We start from the raw sequence: 24,023 nt of genomic DNA on the forward strand, positions 1-24,023 counted from the left end.
AATATTTGGGGTGCCTTTGGTTTGTTGGGTTCTTTTGGGGTTTGATGGTTTTTTAGATTGTACTCAGTGTCACTCCTATTTTTACAGACCTTGAGATTTGTAGTGATTTTGTTTTTTTTTTTTTTTGCAGTTACAGAAGTAGTAAGGAATTTTTAAATGTGTAATAGCTCTTAGGGAAATGATGGTTTAGGGATTGGTGAATGGAGACAAAATTCCATTGAAATACAAAACCTTGAGAAAATTAGGGTGGTGGTTCTAGAAATGCATAGAATTCTGTGCTTGGCAGTGCAAGTGGGTGTCTAACTTAAGCTCTGAAGTTTCAGTGTGGGAGCCTGCTTTGTGAAGATAGAAAAAATGGATCTAGATGTTAAAGTTCTCAGAATTTAGTGATTTCCATTCGATCACTTGAACTTTCTGGACCTGGTAATGAATTTCACAGGCAGATCCTGTTAGGGGCACTGAAATCCCTCTACAGGTGCAAGGCTTCTTCAGTTTGGTATGGGACCAGTTATAGTTCCTAGGTCTAGATTGATGGAAGTTCTTGCAGTCATTCTCATTGTAGTGTAAAGTTTATTGAGTCACCAGTTCTGGAAATTCATCTCTTAATTTATTTGCATAGGATAACTGAGGTGTCTGTTAAGTGCCTGGGGTGAATACCTGACTTCTGGTATTTTTGAGAATTTCAAAGATACAGACTTCAATGACTTGGTTAAATCTCCACTAATTAGTTGAAGTTCAGTTATTATATGTTTTCCTCTAGCAATTAGGAGATGTACATCGGTGCCAGTGTCAAAAACTGGATAGAAGCCAGTCCAGGGCTCATTATCTCACCAGAAATCCTTGGTTGTTAATCAGCATTCGATAAAGATTAGACGGTTCCCTGCTGGCAGTTGGCTATTAAATTCCATTTATACTGTTGCCCCATAAATACTATAAATTCTCTTTCATTAGCAGACTGTTCACAAAATCCTTTGAAAACAGAAGTTTCATTTGAGGATGACTGAACAAAATAGAATCTAATTAGGCTAGAAGACCCCAAACTACCATAATTTCTCACAGTGTAATAATGCTAGAGTAATGCTTTTGAAGCTGTTCTGCTACAGTATTTCCAAATAAATGTGTGTCATTAAATTAGGAGGGCTTAGCAGGCTGGGATGCATGATAGTTCTGGTCTAAAGGGCAAAGATTTATAGATGTCTATGAAGAGAGCTGGGATTTTGGAAGTTAAATTGCACCCATGGTGCACTGCTGCATTTGAAATACCCATTGCACTTTACAGCAGTTTTAGAAGAAAATCAGTTTTCCAGCAATGCAGCTACTTCGAAGCTTTCACACAGAGAAACTGGAGGGACATGGTCCCTTTATGAAGGTTCTGTAGGGTTCATTATTGGCACTGTATTGTATATAGGCAGCTAAGAACACCTGATACTACTTCTCTTCTAGTTACACTATAAGCTTGGGAAGGATAAAAAAAAAATTAACTTATTCCTGTTATATGTGTGTGTAAGAGTAAGCTTGCAGAAAAAGGTGTTCATGTCTCTAAACAAGGGGTGTGTGTTCCTGACGTAGTTAGGCTGGGGTTATGTCAAATGTCATGCCTCTGTCGGTCTTCAGCATATCTGTAACCGTAGTTTTCTGTAGTATTTGAAAGAATTTTTGGAGATCACAGGTAACTGAGTGTATTTCCTTGGTATTCACAGCAGTGGCAGTGCTGAATCTCCTTGTCACTTATTTATCAATTTTAATCAGACAAGTTGTGCTGGTATCTTAAAATCTTCTGCAAAACAAATAGATTTGTGCTAATGCCATTAATATTTATTTTCTTCTTTTGCTCTTCTCTGCATACTCTCCAGGCAATCCTTGGGTCCCCTTTCTACAGTTTGACCCTCTGGAGCTTTATGACTGTTGAAAAAGTCTCTGACTCTTGATCTCAGTATAGACACCTTTTGAATGCAGATGAATATTTGGTAGCCACACCACTGATACTTGATTTCACTGAGGGAAATATTTGCTTGTTCTTCATAAAGGCATTTGTTAATGTGCTGATAAATCTTTCTGTTTGCAACCACTGGTTGATGTGTAATGGCAGATCTGTCTTGGGAAATTATACACTGCCACAGAGAATGACTAGCCTGGTAGTATAAATGCTGTGAACTCCACCCTGTATCCAGGTGCTGCATTCCCCCAGTAGCTCCTGCGCTGACCCACAGGATTGATTTTGTTCCCTCTTAATAGCAACCTTGAAACAAACAGTCACAGTGCTCCCATCCATCTTCAGGAAGGCTGAGCAGTATGGCTGAAAGTAATTTGAGTACAGAACCACAAGGGTATTTAGGGACAGGATTTCTTTACTGAGATGTACAATTCTCATTTAAACTATTTGTATTTGTACAAGAAAAATACAAGAAAACTAAGAAACGATCTAGCTTCTTCCATAAATATTGTAATTTTATATCACTTGGCTATTGAGAAAGATAAAAGGACTGTTAATTTAAAAGTTGGGTGCTTGCAACATACAAAGAGTGATAATTACGCTTTTAAACTTGTTTACATAATTAGATGAGCCACTAAAGATCTGATAGACAATTGAATTACTGTGCCTCATTGAGTTAGGCATGACAGCTGAATAATAGTAAAACTACATGCATTCTTTTAGCCTGTTCTAAATATGGACTCAAAAGCATTAACTCTTTCACCAAGATTTACTCCAACTGATTTATCTCTCATTTGTTACTGCTCAAAGTATGCATTTGATAATTATAGTGTAAATGCGCATAGTCTAGTATATATTTGATGCATAGTGAATAATTAAGTCGCAGAAAATTGATTCTGTGTCTGAGTTCTGGGGAGTGTTTTATCTCCAACATTCTGGAGTGCAGTGATTCAATCAGAATGACTTTCTATGACAAGGTTTGCAAAATCCATGGGGACACCATTCGGTTTCAATAACTAAAAGTATGTCCCTGAAACTTTCTGAATATGTAGCTTTGTTCTGCTGTATTTAGGGTTTTTTCTTACAGAAATGCTGTTTTCCAGTCGCCACCCACCTGTCTTGCTCCCTTGTGTTTATGTTCATTTCTACACTAGAGACCAATGGAGAGTTTTCAGATTCAGACCACCAGCAGCTATAGGAACAGGACAGAGAAAATTACATGCTTTCATTACTCCCGATTTCAGTAAGTCTCATCCTTATAAGGAGTCTCATTTGCTGGGATCCCTGCATCAGTAGATGCTGCTGTCTTCATTTGCAAGGAAGGAAGCAAAGAAAAGGTAATGTCCTGGTGATTTTTTTTTGGGGGGTACCTGTCTGAAATGAGCTCTGAGCAAGCAGTTCAGCTGGAGGAGCTGTTTTGCTAGTGACATCTCAAATATTTTTTACACCATAAACTCCTAGTAAAATCTTTTGGAGGAAGAAACTGATCATTCCCAGCAACTCAAATGAATTAGAGCTTTTAAATCTAAGCAGTTTCTTAGAATTGAGCAGTGTCAAATTCCCAGCAATGCAACTGAATCATTCAGGATCAGAGTGTCCTACAAACACTGAAGGATGCTAGTCTGGTGTAGTTGATATAATTCACACGTTTCCTGTAAGGCTTAGAAGTACAGGATACTGCCATAAGGAATGGTGAAAGCAATCCTAAGCAGTTCCTGAGCTCTTCAAATGCAGTTTTCCTTTTTGGCTGGGTTACATGACGAGCTGACAGCTGTGCTCATATAAGATCTGATAGGTATCACAAATCCTTGCTGCTAGAGAAGATGAGCTGGCAGAAGTTGCTGAAACTGATGTTACTCTGGGACCCAACTGCAGGTACCCCAAATCCCTTCTGCCATTTCATTTCTGCCTGTGAACTTTTATTGAAGTCCATCTGCTCCCTGGCCCTGGTATAGATCGTTATATGCAGCTTATATATAACTGATCATATAACTGATCACTGTTCTTTTGGGTTGTTCTTTCTTGTTTGCAGAGAGTTCAGGCTTGATCACAGCAACATATTTCTGTGGTAAGGGGTATTCTAGGGCATGTATGAGCAGGAAACCAGACTGGAATATTTCACCAATACTTTTATAATAAATCTGTAGCACCAAAAATTTTGCTGCCTCCGACAGCTTCAGTGATTAAAGGGGCAAAAATCTTCCATTAGCAATGGAAGATCTCAGATGTCCCCTTGAACAGTTACGAGTACGCTTCTTACTTCATTTAATTATGTTAAAGTTCTCATGAAGTGGCCACAAATTCTGCTGTGATAGTAAAAAAACACAATCCCTGCTTATTTAGTGTGTGGAAACATCTTCATCTAGCTACAGAGCAGTTCTTCTGACTGCATTGAAGGAGTCAGTGTTGCTTTAATTCACAGACACACATCAGAACTGTATTTCTTGATCTGCAGTAAAAGACTGTGGAACTGGTCAGCCTGGGGAAAGAGCAGAAGCAAAGCTGTGCATGATCCAGATCTTAGGGGTGTCTGCACAGTACAAAGCAGCCACCTGAATTAACCACCAGGGAGCTACCAGGCTTGACTTGAGCAGCCCTGCTCAGCAAAGTTCTTCTCAACAAGGCTATTTAGACCCTGTGGAGAGCTAATACGATTATGTGACTTCTGCTGAGCAGGATTTCTTGCTCAAAGGTACCTAAAAACTTTACACAGGATTAGATCATACGCCATAGAAATACTGTTAAGGAATTGCTTGACTGTATCCAAGGATATGAAAAGCAGGTCAGTGTCCTTGAGTGTTTTGTACAGCTCAGACAAGAGCAGTCAAGCAGAAGCAAAGGAGTGTATGTAGTATAGGCATTCTGCTTGGGTTTGGACTCAACCAGTGAAAGAAATAAGGATTTTGACATTGAAGTTGCCAGCAGACACCACCAAAGAGAGAGACTCTTTTATTCTGTATGTTATGGTATATCCCATAAAACTATAGTCTGTTTTTATTATTGGAACTGGCCATGGTAATACCTTAACTGCTTTCAGAATCTTCAGTGCTGTTTAATTTTGTAGCCTTGTGCATACTTGGACATGGGATTTTTATACCAAAGCACTTTCTGCTTTTCATTTATCAGCTTGTGTGGTTTTACAAAACCGGTTTATCATTCTGTTCTATACAAAACCCTTACTCTGTAATGATAGTGTCAGACATGAGTGGCAGTGTGTGAAAAGTAGAATGTGCTGAAGGAATGTCTCTGTTCCTTATTTACAATGAAATATGTGGAGGAAGGTAAAGATGGATCAGCATGTTCTTGTGCATAGTGATAGATAATTGACAAATAGAACAATCAACTACCAGGCCTAGAAATAAGCTTGTGTCTTCTCTGCAGTCAGGCAAAGCCTGATATCACTTCCTTCAAATTCTGTTGTGAGCCTCTGTCATTCTGTGGGGACAGAGGCCACTCTGTTTCAGTGGAATCCTTGGAAATCCAAAGAGGCTTTTCTCATTAGGAACACCACAATTTTGTTGCATAGCTGAATTCCCTGCCTTTTAATGTAGGGATGTTCTCTGTTGAGTAATAACCAGTGTTCTGGTAATGACAAATAGGGATTTGGATTCCATGCAAGTGCATTAATCATATCCCTGCTTGTGATTTCCCCTATATGTATGTAGACTAACACCAGATACAGGGTTATTAATTTTCCTTTTTGATGGAATGTGATCATTTGTGTTGCTATGTATATAGTTTATACAACATCAGTGTAGCATATATCGTTCTATCCAAATTTAATGTAGAACTGTAACTGCAAAAGCGTTTATCCAAGAAAAACCTGTGTAAAATCTGGAATAGATTCATCCACTGACAAACATGCAGAGTATGTTAAATGGGTGTAAGTGTTTGCATATTGGTAAGTATATGGATATAGCATCTAGGCTACTGGGTATATGCAGTTTCGACAAGTGCTCAGGTGCACTGAGGTGTCATGCTAATGATCATGACTAAGCACCTGAAGATGACAGGATGGCAAGTGAAGGCTCCATTGGTCTTTTACAGCAGGTGGACTTTCTTTCTGCCTAGGAAAGATATTTTACATATTAATCATAGAATGATCGTTTGAAGTACAATCATATACCAAAGCTGATTGGTACCACTGGTTTTCCACAGGTTCTTGTGAGCGATTTGACAAGCAAGATACAAATATGCTACAGCCCTGTACTATCTCTGAGCTTTTTGTCCTGCCTCATGATAATGTTGTTCTGCTCAGACTCATATGCTGACTTTACTTCCATTCACATCAGCAAGAATGCTGATGGTAGTAATGCTAAGAACATATGTAGGTCTTGACAAGATATTAGTCTATGTATGCACAGGATGAAGTGAACATAAGTCCAGGCTTTCAGCATGCTCATTTTATTTGGTGCTTGTGCAGGCTAACAAATTCTGACTTCTGTTTCCACTTCTCAGACTTGCAAGTAATTAAAATAGTGGCAGCCATCACTTCACTACATGGGTAATGAGACCAAATCAGGTCATAAGTCAGTTGAGACTACACTGGTATATATGATTAGTCAAAAATGAACTAATGCTTCACAAACTGATGAAGCAGTTTTGCAATACCTAGAGGGTGGCCACAGCCAGCTCATTGGCTCTGGCAAAGGATCTCTCATCAGTTCCAAAACTACAGAATCTCTTTCATCGAGCAGTTAAAATTAGAATCCTCCAAAACTAGATTGGTACAAGGATTTAAAGTCTGTCCTTAACCTACAAATATAAGTGTTGTCCTTTAGCTGGTTTGTTGGCCACAGAATAGAATGCTAAATTATTTTCTCTAGTTTAGCAGTTGTAGTTTTTACTTTTTGGAGTTATCTGGAAACAGGCAGGGATTTTTCTGAATTATTTTTTTTTTCACATTCAAGTTTTGAAGCCTGGGGGATTTTAGCAATTCTGTATGAGTAATGTAGTCCCTTCCTCCCTTCCCAAATATTCCTAAAATAGCACTAGTGCAGATATTTTATTGTTTTTTAAGAAAAATGCCCTTGCCTGGTTTAAATCATAATCTGTTCAGACACTGCCTTTCTCACAGCCTGGGAGATGTTGATCACTTTTGCATTGCGCCATTGCGATGTCATCCAAAGAGACAGCAAATATTGCGGATTAATGCTGCCAAAATTGAAGTAATTACTCTCTAAAGTGACAGGCATGTTATTAAGGCCATATGGCATTATGCATAGCTGGTGTAATAACTAATCGGAAACAGCAGTATTTCTAGGACACGAATGTTTGGCAACATATACTTGACTAAGAGTTTAGTATTGTAAATATATGTGTTTCTTGCCAGGAAACCAGGGAAACCACCTATCCTAAGGAAGGAAATCACATCTCCTTTCTAGCAACAGAAAATAGTTGTAAGCTTAAAGTAAAAGTGACGTTTGCCTTTTTTTTTTCTGGTCAGTTTGGACTAAGAATGGCCATTATAAGCCATTAAGGCAGAATTGCTAAATTTTTCCATGAGAATTTTTGGTTTGGATGCAGTCTGGAAATGAGTAGGTATAAAATTGCTTCTTGATAACCTTCATGGAAGCTGCAGAGACCTCCACTGAACCATGTACCTTGGGGAGCTAAGGGGACAGGACAAGGTTCTCTTGGAGTCAGGGCAGCTTTGGGTGCAGTACTGTTGTCTTTCTGATATGGTGTTTAGCACCTGTGGCATAAACAAAAATACCAGTAGCGAGCTTTTCTTGTTCCAGATGGGTGTTGTGCTGCTCTAAGCAGAGTGGTGCTTCAGAGAGAATTTTGTTACACGTGTAATGATATAAATGCAGTGCCACTGCAACGTCCCTCGTCTCTGCAGCAAGTCTGACAAACGAAATAGAGGAGAGGAAAGCTGAGTTCACTGCTGGTGAGGGGCACAGCACAGTGCTCCACAGCAGGCTTCTCAAAATAAAATTTCTCATCTCCTCCTCCTCTTCTGTGGATAAGCAGAAAGATGGGTGTTTCAGGCCTGGCTATTTTCCATCTCTTGCATCTGACTTTCATCAAGGCAAGGTGTCTTCTGCTTCAATCTAGGTAGCAGAGTGAAAACGAGCAGCTAACCTGATGTCAGAGTAGGTACCTGAGCTGGCAGTTTGCCACTGTAAAATTGGGCTAGTTACTTAGCCTGGGAGCTGTGAGGATCATTTACCATTTATAGAGTACAGGAGAGCTAATATGAGTTAGATGTTTTATATGCACCGTAGCCATGACCTTGCTAACTTATGCTCCTCTTCAGCCCTAGAAATTGGTTAGACTTGTGAAAAGTAGAGGAAAAAAGTATTGCTAATAATATTCTTTCTTCACTTGTACTTGAATTCAAGTTACTAAGTAGTCATGTACCTGACTCTGTTTTCTCAGGGCTTCGGGGTATTTTATTGTTCCCTCAGAGATGGCACAATGAAAACCCTCTGATGCTTTTTTGGGAAGTGTCTCATGCCACTGATACTTCACATGTTTCTGTTACAGAATGTTTAATCATACTTCTAACATGGGTTTGGAGGTTTTTTTGCATCCTTTCAACTTATTTGTAGGCACTTAAAAATGCCAAACATTCTATTTCTTTTTTTTGTTTTTTGTTAATGCAAGGAAATGGACACAAAATGTACTTTTTATATGAACAAAATTCTTGAAGGACAAATTCATACATGCCATTGCTCTGTAATTTGAATGTGATTTGACCATAAATTTAAACATAACTCATGGTAGGTCAGAAAATTAATGCCAGTGAGAGCAAGTCTACACAGACAGCTTGAGTTGGTTTTATTGAGCTTGCAGACAGCAGATTATAGTTTTACTCCTATTTGCATATTCTGAGAAACAAAATCGTTGTTTATCTGGGTTGTTGTATTCTGATTCCATCCACTGGAATCCAGCATGGGGATGTGTTACTCACAGCTGAGTTAGAGGATACCAATTCCTGTTCTTGGGTTGGAGAGGGGAAGGAAAGCTTCCACTGGAAGTCTCTGCCTTGGTAGGACTTTCAGTCCAGTATCTAACGCGTAACACTGCTGTTCCACTTGAGCAGGCTGTCGAGTTAAATGTGTTTCTGGAATGATGCTTCTGGCACAGCCTGCTTAATGCATATGCAATGCATGTATTCAAGTAAAATAAAAATGAAATCAAATGTGTAGTGAGTGTGTGAGCTGCAAATCTTTATGCCATTTTTATGACTAACACTGATGAGCTTGGGTGTTAAGCTAAGTATTTCCCTAGAGCAGGAAGAGTGGCCTCTGGTGTTCAGGCTTGCAGCACTAGTACAGCTAGGCTTTCTGGAGATGTAAATTAGAAAATATAAACTACATTCCTATCCCCTGGGGAATAAAGGCAGAGTGAGAGATGAACTCTAATTGTTCCAGCCTGAGGACAATGGAAGACCGTATTATGGTGTTCTTGCAAACATAGGTTTTGCTGTTTATTTCCATACCTATGTTGTAGGCTGTATGGCAAAGACCCTGGCTTGGAGATCCAGAAACACTGAAAGTGAAAATCTCTGCAGACATCTATGAGTTTTGGACCTGTCTTTTCACAGGTGAGCTGATGTTCTAGCTTTTAGCAACTAGTGGCCAGGAGCTGATACTGATGCTCTTTTACAACTGATATACAGACCTCCTGCTGGATAGGAAAAGTGTTGACTCTCTAAGAGCTTACAAGAGCTGCAAATAGGGGAAAGATTTTCCTGTGTAATGCTGTTTTGCCTTGTCTGTGTTAGAGGGTTTCATTGAGCACCTCCTATTGCTGATACTGAGGTTAAACCCTGTCTGAGCTAAGATCATGTGTTTCTCACAGAGGTAACTGCCAAACAACCCCCTCTTCCATTTAGACAGGTATGAAAAATGCTTGAATGAGGCAGATCAGCTTCTGTTTACTGCTTAGCAGGTGAATGCTTTGTGTGCTGGAGGGCATGATGAGGCAGGGAAGGAAACAGCAAACAAGATTGGAAGAACAAGGACATCTGCTGCTTAAAGACAAATCTGGTGTAATTGGAGTAACTGAAATGTGGCCAGTTCAGGAAATAGTCTGTAATATTACATTACAGATACAGAGTTTAAGGACACACAGTTCTCACTGAGGAAGGAGAAGGAGATACGACAGGTTAAATGAGGAAAGACATTATGCTGAAAATGAAATAACATTCACATGGATAGCAACTCAGAGACACCTTGAACTTAAGGGTAAAGACTGAAATGGTAAAACAATTATAATAGAAAACAATTACTGATCTCCCAGGGCTAGGTGAAAAGACAGATCAGGAAATATTTATGCAGATGGAGGACTGTACTTGGGCTAGGATATTGATCATATGAAACTGCAATTACTGTGACACTGACTGGAATGAGAATTACAGAGGGATTTAGGATGCTGAAGCTATGTCTATTGACAGATTTTATTTATCCTGCGGCTTGACAGCCTACAAGATTAGAGGCCATTTGGAAGAAGTTGGAATGGTTAGTAAAGGGACACATTTGCCAATGCCAATGCGCAGGTTGGAATGACATCAGCTGAGAGTCAGGATGGAAGGAAATTGATGTTGAGCGTGAGCCTGATTCTGATTTCCAGATGCAGGGAACTACATGTTCTGTTGTACTCTAGGAGCTGTAACTTCTGGGTGAATGGCAGTGGATGTCCTTTTATTGAATGACATACCAAGTAGTTTTCAAGGCCAGCTGTCCTGACCAATGTTTGAAATCACTGACCCTAGTGGGACTTGGGTTTTTTTGTCATAAACTTTTACGAATATATAGTTGCTGTAAATATGATTTCTGACTAGGATTAAGGAAGGAGACAGCAAGCAGGTATGTGGCCAAAATTGCAAATGCTTAGCTTTTGTAAAGGGCAAATTAAAAAGGAGAATTATGCTTGTTAATTGGGGAATAGATTACAAAATATTGGAAAATTTAAATCACTTTGTCTTGATTAGACAAAAGGAAGAAAATCGGTGTTTTCAAAGGAAAACGTGAAGAGGTAGACTAGGTAAGACATTGTGAAGTAGTTTCTTCTCATGATCAAATATTAGATTGAAGTTAAATAAACAGGATTTACTGTCACTGTGGCATATTACTCCAGTTATAGTAATCATGTCCAACAAAAACACAACTTCTCAAGCTTATCATCACTAATATATACCATATATATGCAGAGTAGTTTGCAGTAAACCTGCAGTGGTCAATGATTTTCTGGACCTTGTCATTTTGCCTGCTAGTCATATGATCTCACAGACTTGAGCTGTGCTATGTAACCTGTATTTGTTGGAACTAACCAATTCTCTCACTAAAACCAGTAATTTGTTTGGTCTGTTCAGGCTAATAGCCTTGCATTTTCTTTGAATTTGTGACTATATGGGGGTAAACCCAGCAAGCTGGCACTGAAGAAATGAATCTTTAAAACTTCATCACATGGTTACAGTATAAATTAAACCTATATACAATCAATGCTATCATACTATTATATATATCAATATATAATACTGACAGCAAAGCTATAGGAGGGCAGTACACAAAGAATGTTAAGAAGTTTCTTCCTGAAAGTAAACTGTTTGGGTAAATACTGGCTAATGGGAGAAAAGTCTTCACTTTTTCTCTTGATCAAATAGTGCGGTAATGTTTAACAGTAACACTTTTTGATGTGCATATGATTATACACTATAAAGCAAGTAAATATTAATGCAAAGTCTGTCATATCTGTCTTTGGATTGCTATAAGACAGGATGATAAAAGGCTAATGGAGATAGAATGCTAACCTCTTCTGTGATGTTTTCTTTTATGCCGTGGCAGTGTGCTTCCATCCAGGTGACACACTGAGGTACCCAGTGTTGACATACATTTTCAATTCATTAAGAGACTAAAGGCTGCAATTAATTAGATGTTATCACTGAAATAGCAGTTGTCACTCTCCTTAGTGACAGATTGCAATAGCTACCCAAATGCTAGTGCAATCTTTCTGAAGCCAATGGAACTGTTCAAGTTTTCTCAAAGACCCTTTCAGTACCATTTCTCATCTAGCTCTTTTGAACGCATTGACAGTCTCTTCAGACAGGTTTGGTCTGTAGCCATCACAATAAACTTCATTGCCCCTTAAGATAAAGAGAAATCCTAAGTGGAGAGTCTGTGTATCCACAGCTAGCTAAAACTGGACTGGCTTTTGTGGATGCACAAGAGTTGCAATACTTACCCTCTACCCTCTGGGTGATGTGAATTTACTCTACCATGCTCCAGGCTGTGCTAATGTGAATTTTCAGCTTCTTGGCCTGAAATGAAGTTCAGCCGGCTTGCTTGGAGCACACACAGAGTATGCTTGTGTCTACTTGCAGAATACCTTCTTGACATAGCATGATCCAGGATAAAGCTGTTGAACTTAGGATGTCCTACCTGCAGTGCCTCAATGTAAGCCTGAAGGATGCCATAACTTTGAAGTGACTGGATATATAGGGTGATAATGGAAGTAGCTAATGCCAGCCTGCAAAAAGACATCTTAAGGAGTTGTTCTGTTTAGGTAGTAGAAAGAATTTAGACTGACAAGACAGGCATAAATGCTTTTTCTCTGAGATGCAGATGGCAACAGAGTCGCATGGCTCAGTCAGACCACTGAAGTCATCCATACCTATAGAAAGTGAAATTACAAAGATGCAGAGAAGGTCCTATTCCACCAGTCTGTCCTTACATCATCTGTCCTGCAGAAGTTTTGTAAAGCCCACAAGACATGATTTGCAGCAAGTGCCTAACCTTGTCTTACAGTGACAGCCCATTGTTAACTAATTGGTAGTGTGTATTTGTAATGGTGTAATGAATATTTGATGCAAAAATGTCTCTCTTGGGAGCTTCTGTGAGCTGTTTGCCAGGAACATTCATCGTTACCTTTGAGATATTAACTCTATATAGACAAAGGGGGACTGTTAGATTCGTCCATTCATTCTGCCAGATTCTTGGTTGGTAAAAACCAGCATCTATCTTCTGGATTGAGATTAATGGGGCAGCATCAATTATACCACACATGGATCTGTCATGGTGATTTAATAAATTTATAGCTCTTTTATTTCCAGAATAAATATGATTCTGAAATGTGGTTATCATTAATACCTTTGAGTAGCCACACCAAATTCACTGTATCTTTCAGCAGTTTTGTCTGGATATTTCCTCTGTAGAATATTTATAGAACCTAAGCAAAACGAGGGAAATAAACCATTTCAAAATAATTTTTTGTGCACATGCTTTTTGCAGGCCACAGAGTAAGAATTTCACACGTAGGCACACAATTCCTACTGCTTCCTTCAGAAGGCAGATTCAGGAGTGATGTGAGTAGGGTGGAAAGGTCAGTGGGGACAGAAGAGGATTTACAGAATGTACCCTGGGTACGCTCTAAGGGTAGCTCAATATTTGGTGTGCTCTGTCTGTAAAGTTGTAAGGGGGGAAGAGGGGTACAACACTAAAGGGCAGTAGCATGGAGGAGGTGCTTCTAAGCTGTGTGGTTATAGTCACAGCCATGGTACAGGAATACTGTGCGTTTCGCTGTGGAGATGCCTGGGGGAAGGTGGTCTCTTTGCATATTCAGGTTCTATCTAATGTGCAGCCTTTTGAGCATATTTTCACAAATAACATTAACATACAGCTGCTGAATGCCAGCTAGAAATGTGTTGTTCTTTCTGCAATATGCAGATGTGATTAGTGCTAAAAATACTACCTCAGTGAAAGCTCTGGGAGCTGCGTATCTTTCCAATAATTTGTCTTTCTTTTAGACACCAAAGAAATAGTAAAAATAGTCACAGAAACAAGAACAGGAGCTTAGCTCTATTCCTTTATCTGCAATGTAATTTTATTCACGTAGCTCTAGCAAGCCGTTTTCTGAATTTCTTCCCCCTCCCCTTAACGCCCTGCCTGTATTTCGGAGTACGTTCTTCAAGCTTTCCTACTTATGCAAAGGGAATTACCGCCATCTCCTGGTCAAGCGGCGGGGAATAACGAAACCCCTCCACCCTCTCGTGAGCCGTACAGTCACCTGGTCCCTAGAAGCAGGGATTTTCAATGCGGATCTCCATGGACTTAGTGCAGGTTTATTATTATACCAGTTATTTATGTGACCATTCAGAGAACTTAACTCATCGTAGGCTGGCAGCCTCGTCCAACGGGTCCTGGCATGCTTCCATCAGTGGTGTTCACGTGGTCTTGTCTCCACTGGTGAGTGGCGACAAGTCAATTATCTGTTCTGTAAAAGGAGGACAATTTACACATTCTTTCATTAGACAATGTCTTAAACTTCTTCGACAACAAGTCTGTATGCTATAGATCAACATAAATTGTGACTAAACTGTTATTTTTGTTTCCTGAAGTGACTGTTTCAGCGCAGGCCATTCAAGAGTTTAAAAGTCTATTGGATTGAATGGCTAAAGGCACAGCTGAATGTCATCAGTTCCTCTCAACTAGTCATATATTGCCAGTAAGTGCCTTGTTTTTTTTTTATTGTTTAAATAATACTCCTGCCAACTGCACATGAAAGGGAACAAAATGATTGCCTTTTGTTTACTGGAAAGAATCATTTCTATAAGGCATTTATGTTTACCCTAAGAATCTATTCCTTGATGTGATTATATCTTCTGTGATCTTTTGTCATCAGAAAATTCTGGCATATATGTAAGCCATCTTCTATATTTATTTATCCAAACATGAGTTTGGAATGATCACTCCTAAGTTTTACCTTCAATAGGTTCCCTTCATTCTGACCTTGAATTCAGAGACAGAATTAATTAAAAAACCCTGCTCAAGTATAGCTTTGGAGTGAATCTGCCAGCCAGTAAAATAGAAAGGTTTATCTTCTATATGCTACTATGTGTTGTATATTGTGGTGAATGGAAAATACTGTTAAGTAAGGAGGCAAAGCTGAAAGTACCATTACAGCATTTTGAGAGTTTGGCTTGTCTTTGACAAGCAAAAATAATCCTTCAAGCCTGCAACCAGGTGCCTGCAGCCTTGCACAGTGTTGGGTTAACATTGTGCTTGTTCCCATCCTTTCGGTGCTCTAATTCCTCAGTGCTCTCAATGGACTCTGTATGCCAAAAAAATTTTGTCCAGTTCTTTTCTACAAGAAGACTAGGAGCAATGTTCAATCTTATTTTTCATTATTCATGGTTTCCATTCATATTTACAATGAAGTGCAGTAGCTCTTCATTCCCCACCTTGTCTGTGGGGCCTTAAGGGTAAAGGATTTTGTGTTTAATGATTTTCATGTTCTTACTTCCTCAAGAGCAGAGAGTAATTTATGGAATTCTTTTCCCATGCTCAGTAGGCCTCTGCTCATCCCATTAACTGTTTCTGGTAAACAAATGATCTCAGAGCATTTTGTTATGCCCTGAAGATGTGCATGTTTGTATCGTATGCATTAGCCAAATGTTCCATAGTACAGGAAAAAAACAAATGCAGCAGAAGAGATAATTATAAAAAGCCTGTCACCAGGAAATAATTTAGGAAAAAGTCAAACCCATCCTGGTAAGTTTTGTTTTTTTTTTTTTTAATTATCCTCTACAGACGTACAAGATTAATGCAGATTAAGATTTTGATCTGTCTTTGATATAAAGCCTGACAAGAGCAGACAGCAAAGCAGGAGTGATAGCAGATTTAATCACGGGGTTTGCCCACATTCAGCAGACCAGCAGGGCACTCATTTCAGAGACTCTAAGATTATTCCAACCCCCCTGTGTAATCCTCTGCCTGCTTTCTGGTTCACTGACAGCATCTGAAGATGTGTTCTGATCTGATGTAGTGCCGCTAACAAAGGATTTCTCTCTGGACCTTGTCAATGGTAGAAGTTGCCAATGATTCCACTTCTGGCCTGGGAATTGATCTTTTATTTCAGAAAAACACTTGCCAATCTTGTTGAGCTGGGAGTCAGTGAAAGATTGCACTTGTTTTCCTGTTCTCTTGTACAGCACCTGGTTTTTCTGTTAGTCAAAGGATGAACCCAGTGGAGACAACAGTGATTTTCATCTGGATGTTTTTCATCCTTCAGGTTTACTGTCAAGACTATACTTTCTAAATCTCTAAATAGTACAGGGCCATCATGTTCCTTTATACTGAAAAAGAAGTCATCATTTCCATCTTTTCATGGGGTCCTTCACCTTGCTTAACCTCCTCATCTTCCTCTCCCCTCCTCTGAGGTTTAAAACTGAAGGCTGTGATCAGTATGCAAAAGATGATGGGTGTTACCAGACAGTTTTCACTATGCCTTTGGTGGAGGTACAGGCAGAGCTGACAGTGTGGGTTAGCCAGCTGCTCATTGAGTGCTTTATCACAGACTTTGTGTGCTTACCAAACAGCAGTCAATGGTGGGATAGTGTGTCCTCCAACTTCACACTGAACTTCACTGGGAGAAGTGCTGGCATGAGCCATTTGTTCAGATGTAGGGCCCAGAGCTGCAGCTAGGGAGGTGATGGTCAGCCCCTGGCAATAGTTGACATTCTTACCTGCCAGCAGTCTTCTTCATGTCATAGTGCCTCTGGCTGCATTCCTCAGCTGGCCACCAGGAAAATCTTTTCTTGGGTACGTCTGTGTCCAGAGTTGCAGGAAGCTGAATACCAGATGTAACTAAAGTATCTCAGAGTGGAGTTAGTTACACAGTATGGAGAAGGCAGTACAACAGGTCATTTCTGCTCAAAGGAGGACAGGCGGCTTCCCCCACTCCTCACTCTGTGCTTTCCTCCATCACCTTGTACTGATGCATTGAACCTTGCTGTGAGCTGATTCAGCTTGCTAACTGAGCAGGAAACACACCAGTGAAAGAATGAATAGGCTTCTGCTGAGCTAGCAACTTGATTCAGCTCACAGAAAAGTCGGGTGAGAGCCAAACTGCATGGGATGGGGCTGGAACCCTGCAGCTGGACCTCTTTGGATCTAGCAGTGGCTCTCCATGTACACTGTGTACCCTTCCTTGCTCTTAGGCTACCAGCCTGTTTGACCTTATGTTTAAGCAGCACCTACAACCAAAGGAAGGGATTTTTAGGGAACTAAATTAAATTAACAAAAATCTGCTGTTTTCTGTAGAAGTTTTGTCTAGGGAAGGACTAAACAAGAGCTAAGGATTTCAGTATTGCAGGACATGTCAATCACTTGGGTGGATGCCAACCTCTCCTCAATGTATGTATAAAGTGATGATGTTTTGTGGTTCTGCAAAGACATTTATTAAAAATCTCTTCCATATAAGCTAGAGGATTGTGAAGAAACTATAAATAGCAAAAAAAGAATTTATTCATTTACAAGCTGGCATATTTTCATCTTTGTTCTACAGCATCCCATATTAAACCATACTGCAGCACTTACTGCAGGACCTATAACAGCTGTATACAGGGTGACCTGAATGCAGGGAGCCAAATTTTCCTTCCCCTTATACTGACTGTACTTTCGCTGCTTTCATCAGAGACACATTTTAGAAGGCTTAGCCAAAAACTTTTTAGATCTTGTTGATGGGATTCATCTGTAGGATTAGCCACTGATCCTTTAGAAGTGACTTTCATATCAAATGATCATTCTTCCTGTGAGGAAGCAAGCTTAAACAGGAAATAATGCATCCTGACATGGTTTTGTGAAGCAGTCATCTCGTATGGTACTTTCAGTCAGGAAATGAGAGAATGCCTCAGTCTCCCCTTTGGCAGTCCCATGCTCTTCACTGTTTTGTGAAAAAGGGGAATTAAAATGAAGGTGGTTAAAACGCAACATCCCCTTTAACCCTGCTCTGGCTGAGACTTTTACCTTTCTTCATTTTAATTTTTTTATTGCAAGAATTGATGAACTACAGCGATTGGTAAGAGAGAGCACAGGTTGTACACTTAGTCTTACCATCTGACTTAATCTTTCAACATGCAGTCTATTGCGAGTGCTAACTCTAGTGAGTTTAATGGAATGCAGGGTTAAAGTGAGAAACTGGAAACTAATGCTCTATCTAAAGGCCAATCAATAACAGAATAGTTTGACAGTCCCAAGCCTCTGCCACTTTAATGTAGTTGGAGTGTATGGAAAAGACATTACGTTTCAGCACCTGCTAGTATCAACTTTAGTTGTTGGTGATACTCCTATGAATACATTCAGGTTGTGCTGAGTGTATTTGACAATAGTGTGGAAGGAGTGGGAGTAGAGGGTTGTGCTGTCTTTTAGATCTATTTTGAGAGATTTTGCAGTTTACACAGATGGCAGTTTGCCGTGTATGTTGCTTTTGAGACACACATGGAACCTCTCAGTATGTTTGAAGATTTTTACAGGCTGGACTGTCTGAAACCATGTTTAAAGCTAGTTATGGGGAGTCTATAGAGATTCCTCATAGAGTAGTCCATCAGCTCCGGTTTCTCCAGATGAGCCATGGGGGGTGGGCGGAAGTAATATTACTGGAGAGATTTTATGCAACAAATCATGTGAATGGCATAATATGGAAAAAGAGATGACCAGTGAAATTCATTTTTAATAATCGCCCTTAGTAGTGATCATTGAGTTGTATCGATCAAAAATTGCTTTCCGAAACCTATTTCCTGTGGTTCCTGGATTATTTGCTTCTTACTCATATTAATAAATGGGGAAAATTTATTTGGAGAGAGCAAGCCTGGAAGGGATTTCCTTCATTTCTGGTGGCTTTCAAAGGTGAGAAACAATTTCATACCTGTTTGAGTGTCATTCAGCTGCAGTAAAGAGTATCACCAGGAAGACCAGTTTAAAGCAGTTACAACTAAGTGGCCTGCTTTGTCATTACAGGGTCTGTTGAACCTTTCTGCACAGGAAAGCTAAGTTCTCTATGTATCTCTTTCAGAAAGCTCATTATTTTAGGTGTGTGTGTATAGCTACAGGGATTAATCTTTTGAAATGTCCTACTGTCAAACCCATCCAATTTATCCTGGTGGAGCTATCTCAATATTTACTTCTTTTCTCTCTTTAGGGGATCCAACTACTCCAGCCAGTGTTGAAAACTTAGCCTAGTAGTCTTAATGCATTCTCCTTTCAGCTTGAGGTATGGACAGCATAATTGTAAAGAGATGCTGGAAATGTCTTTGATTAATAGGGTTGTTTAGTTTTAATTCCACAGCCCCTGCCATTTTTCAACATCTGACAGTGCAAATTCATATCTAATAAGGCATTAATTTGCAACAGTGCTTGTGTCCTTCTATGAATTCCTTAAACATGAATTCAGAAGTATATTTCCAACTGTGATAAGAACACAGCTTTGGTGCTTAGCTAGTAGTTGGCTGGTTTAGGAGGAGAAGGCTCCTGCACAAACTGTGTGCTGACTACCAGCAACTTACTGGAAGCCATAAGCAAGGTGGCTTGGCCCAGCAGAAGTTATTTCAAGCTGAAAAAGAGATGAGTCTTATTCTGTCCTTTGCTCTCTTGCCATGTAATTTACCTCCTCTGTATTTCTTCCCATGCAATGGCTATTTATCAGCCAGTAAATGCACAGGCCCTGTAGTTGCTACGGATTGCTAATGCAGAGGTATGCTGGAGTTGTAGCTTTAATTCCATTACTAATTTCAAATCGGGAAGTTTCCTGGAACCTTTATCAAAAAGAGGACATACTAAGTGGGACTGTGGTTTTCTAAGTTGTGGCTACTTGTCATAAATTCTTTCCCTCTGACTCCTTTTATGTCTGAAACAGGCTGTTGAGACCAGCTGTGTTTTTACTTACTGCTGCTAAATACAGATATTTCTGTGAGATTTAATGTATTTTAGAATTTATATGTATCCATGAATAAACCTTATCTAGTAATGAGGAAAGAAGCTAAAAATAGGTGGCTTCCTATGTTTTTTTTTCATCTCTTTGAGATCAGATTCTGGCCTTAACTATCAAGTTAATGCAGATTCTAAACAGTACTGCTGACATTTTTTCATGGGTAGAACCCCCCAAACTAAAGGAAACTCACTTGATGGAGAGAGAAGCCCAGAGCTGCTTAACAAGAAGCTTTCTGGGGTGTATACAGAAAGGAAGAGCAGGAGGAACAGTCACAGAATTGAAAGTAAGGATAGTTCAATGGTCAAAGAAAGCCTAGGCTCCCGTGAAACACAGTTATTTCCATGCTGCAAGAGAAACTTCTTGTATAACACTGGACATATTGCTTGCATGCAGGTTCTCAGGGTTCTTCAAAAGAGTTTGGAGGCCTCAACCATAAGAACAATTCTTGTAGTGTTTGTCTCAGGGGCACCTTGCAATTCATGAGGTTTTCTGCAATGGTTTCTTTTCTAATACTTCTATTGTTCTAGTTTCCCTATGATTGCCATGGAACTCTGAGCTAATGTTTCCAGGCAATGGTCCACAAAACTCTGAAAGGTTTTTCAAAGCTTGGGGACCACATTTAAAACCTGACTTTGTACATCCAGTGCCTCATCATTTCATTTGTGTGACCAGTACTCTGCAGTTATTGACAGTGAATTTTAATTGCCGTTTAATCACTTCAGCCACTCACTCCTGCAATGTTCTGTTGCAGCTCTGTTCCCTTGCCTTTGGATTCTGTTACTCAGAAAAACATTTTCTAATTTGCATTTTTTTCACAAGCCTATCTATCCCTTTTTTCAAATGCTTAGTGAACAAGGCCTGGCAGGTCCCAAGGCAGATCTGAGACGTGCAGTGCTGGTCACACCTATCCAGTGTGAAAACTACTTTTTGTCATTTGACAATTCTAATGCAGACATGTCAGAATGAAGTCTCTGAGATCTTGTTCTCATTTCCCAGTTGTGCAGTTGAGAAACAGTGTTTCTTACTTTAGAGAGATGCTGTGGGCATCAGTACATTTCAATATTATTGGAAGCTAGTCAGAAACTGCAGTTAGAGGAGCAGCAGATACAGCATGTGCTGTAGCCCAGAGCTGGCAGCCACAGACTAGGAGATGAGAGGCCCTCCTAGGACTGGCAATAGAGATAATATCCTTAGTGAGCAAGGGAGGAAACTGTTTATTTCACTACAGCATCTTTGGGGAGTGTGGTCAAAAGTATGTGTAATACAAGATGAAATATGAGAGTACCACTAAATACAGCCCTATGTTGACTACCTGGTGGCAGAAATTCAGCTGAGGCCCTCACTAACCACTAAAGCTAGAGGAGGATGTTGGTAAATGAGGATTGTTTAAGAAGTAGGTGTGAAAACCCCAAAGATTCTAAGGGTTGGCAAACTTATGTTCGGAAGGTTGTAATTATCTCCTTATAAAAATAAGTGAACCACAGCCATGTTCTAGACTGCATCTCAAAACCCTCCTGTAATTCTCTAATGAGATATGATAATAAATGTAGTCCATAAAGCACTTCTGGCTAATTGCATTATACTGGCTCCTCCTTTTTATCTGTTAAACTGCTTTTAAAGGCAACTAAATTGCCTTTTAGATTGCTTTAAAAGGTAAAAATGCTTCCACTATTTTCCTAATTTTGCCTTCCTGCTTAAGCACAAAACCTTTCAGATAGCTCAGTTCAAACCCATTGGTTGTTGCTGGGTTTGGGTTATGTATGCTCTACAGCATTGTGATTCCACCAAATTTAGGGAATCTACATTTGATTTACACCAGAGTAGGAAAAGAATAGGACCCAAAGCTTGTTATTTCTTGCAGCAAGACACACTATGTGTTGCTCTAGCTATAAAATTGCTTCTATTTCACAAAACTTTATTAAAATCTCCTCTAAAATAAAACAGAACTGACTTCACATGGGATCAGAAATAAATGATGCATCCATTCCAAGTGCTGCATTCGTGTGATAGCTTCATTAACTTCTGTGCAATAATTTCCAGATAAATTCCATCAAAAAAGCAAGTATTCAAGCCCCACTAATAATATGAATTTGATTTTGCACATTAAAACTGGGATAAAGCCATACTAATTATTTTTAATTATCTCAAGATGAAAATACGTCACTGATGTAAGTAATTATGTAAGTCATTTAAAGCTGATTAAATAATAATGAGTCTTTGCTCATTGCCTTCAAAGTGCTTACAACCAAATTTAATTTTAAGCAGGATCAAGAAAATAATCACTGGATTCAAACATTAATTACTAATTTTATTCCTAATTCATTAAAAACAGACCTTTTTTTTATTTTTTGCAGACTCTGCAGGGCATTAATTGACATTTTACAAAATGAGTCATGATTTTGGCATGGAGAAGTATTTTTCAAACAGTGAATCATGACTACCAGAAGGGACTGGTAAAGAGCTCCGAGAGAGCTTTGAGTTTCTAGAAAAAACAGCTCTATTTAGAGCAGCTTGGCTGCTCCAGGTTGACTGGAAAAGTAGTTGTAACCCTCTGCTGTTCACCCAAGCCAGCGAGGTGCTAACTACCTTTAATTACTGGCAATCGCAGAGTTCCTTAAAGCAAACCAGCAGCTTGGTTGAGACAAACTGGAGCAGGAGAGGCAATGGTTTAGGTCAGCTTAGAAGTGTCAGGAGCAGGAGTTTTACTGCTTTCTTTCCTGTCAAGCTGGAAATAGAGAAACTGAGCCATTTGTTCAGGGTTTGGTCCTGGAATATGCAGCCTAACAACTGTAGGCCTGGATTTGCCAGTTTTCTTTTGGTCTAGTTTGTCTACACTAGCTGGCCTCCTGTGGTAGGAGCTGGGGCGAATGCCAACACCCTCCAAAAACTTGATCAAGTTTTGGATTGTAAATTCCTTTGGGAAAGGACTACCCTTTCACTATATAACTATAAAGAGTTTAACCCAATGGTTAAGTGTTTCTATATGATAGATTAAAAAAAAATACATTAATATATCAGTAATATTTTTTTTAAGATTAGTAGATCTTAAGCCCCAGTGGGATTATTATAACTATCCTGTAACATACTGACTGGTATAACCCATGGGTTTAACCTCTTGTTCCTGTAGGTAATTCAATAACTCAATTTTGTTCAGTCAGGTTGTGTGCTTTTTAAATCCCAGGTGATCAGGACTCTACCTAAGGGACTGTGCTATCATTTTATCAATGATATTTTATAGAAATACAGAATGGTTTGGGTTGGAAGGTACACTTCCCACTAGACCAGGTTGATTCAAGCCCTGTCCAGCCCAGCCTTGAACACTGCCAAGGATGGGGCAACACGTTCCAATGTCTCACCACACAAATGAGTAAGAATTCCATTAATACTTTTAGGAATATTTCCTGTTTAGCCCACATTATCATACTTAGTTTCACCCTTCTCATGTTTTTGCTCCTCAGAGAATCCATCTTAATCGCGGCAGAGCTGGACGCAGCTTCCAGGACTGAAGAATCAACAGAACTACAGTTTCAACAACCAATTGTTTAAATTGTGAAGAAAAACCAGCAAAAAAGGTAATCTTTATTCTTTTTGTTTCATAGAGAACATATTATTTTGTACCCACTCAGAATGTTGTCAGCCATTCACTAGGCCTTGGGATAAAGGGAACACAACTGAAAATAGGAACTGAGATGTTCAACGCAGCAAACACATTGTCCAAACATCACCTTTCTCTCAAATGCAGTGACCTGAAACGGTGTGTGTTTTACTGGAGCTGTGTAGACAGCAATGGATAAGCCTGGAGTAACTGTTATTTATTGCTTAGCAGGGGGAAGTCATGTTATGTTCATTAAATTGTCAGTGTAAAACAGAACAACCCATACAAGACAGACAGACATTTATTTTAATAGAAAGCTATCTGTAAGATGGAGACAGTTAATCACGGCAGAGCACTCCAGCCTTTTGATGAGCCCAGGACAACAATTAAAAAAAAAGAAAATTGGGAGTAACACTGATGATTAAGGCCATATGTTAGCTGTAGGAAAAACTGCCTATCATAATGTAGTACACAGGTGGAGACTGGGCAAAGAGCACAGGTTCTGTGTTTTCCTCCCAAATTTCCTGTGTACTTGTGTCTGCAGGAGGTGGCAGCCCCTGTCCTGGCAGATTTAAATCCCAGGTTTCCCTACAGGGCCAGTTTGGAAGCCAGTGGTCCCTGGGGTGCCCTGGCTTGGCTGGGCTGCAGCTGTCTCCCTGCAGCTGATGGCAGCAGCTGGTGAGCTGAGAGCAGACAGCAAGCGCACTGTGCACTTTGTCAGCAGGGCTTCAGCATTGGTCCCTGGCACTCCCAACAGCAGCAGCAGCAGCAGGAGCCACT

General features: G+C 39.7%; 1 long non-coding RNA gene across 1 annotated transcript in view; it reads left to right on the top strand.

Annotated features, from left to right (window-relative positions):
- Nucleotides 1-23,237, top strand: part of LOC133262418 (uncharacterized) — a 58,021-nt gene extending 34,784 nt beyond the window's left edge. Inside the window, exons 2-3 of the long non-coding RNA XR_009741299.1 lie at nt 515-649; nt 23,107-23,237. This is a non-coding gene — a long non-coding RNA (uncharacterized LOC133262418). The remainder of the gene's footprint in view (nt 1-514; nt 650-23,106) is intronic.
- The last annotated feature ends 786 nt before the right edge of the window (nt 23,238-24,023 follow it).

Source organism: Pezoporus flaviventris, unplaced genomic scaffold (assembly GCF_033815535.1).
Source record: "Pezoporus flaviventris isolate CSIRO_AGI_PZ_B2104156 unplaced genomic scaffold, CSIRO_AGI_Pfla_v1 ptg000213l, whole genome shotgun sequence".
NCBI classification, from domain to species: domain Eukaryota; kingdom Metazoa; phylum Chordata; class Aves; order Psittaciformes; family Psittacidae; genus Pezoporus; species Pezoporus flaviventris.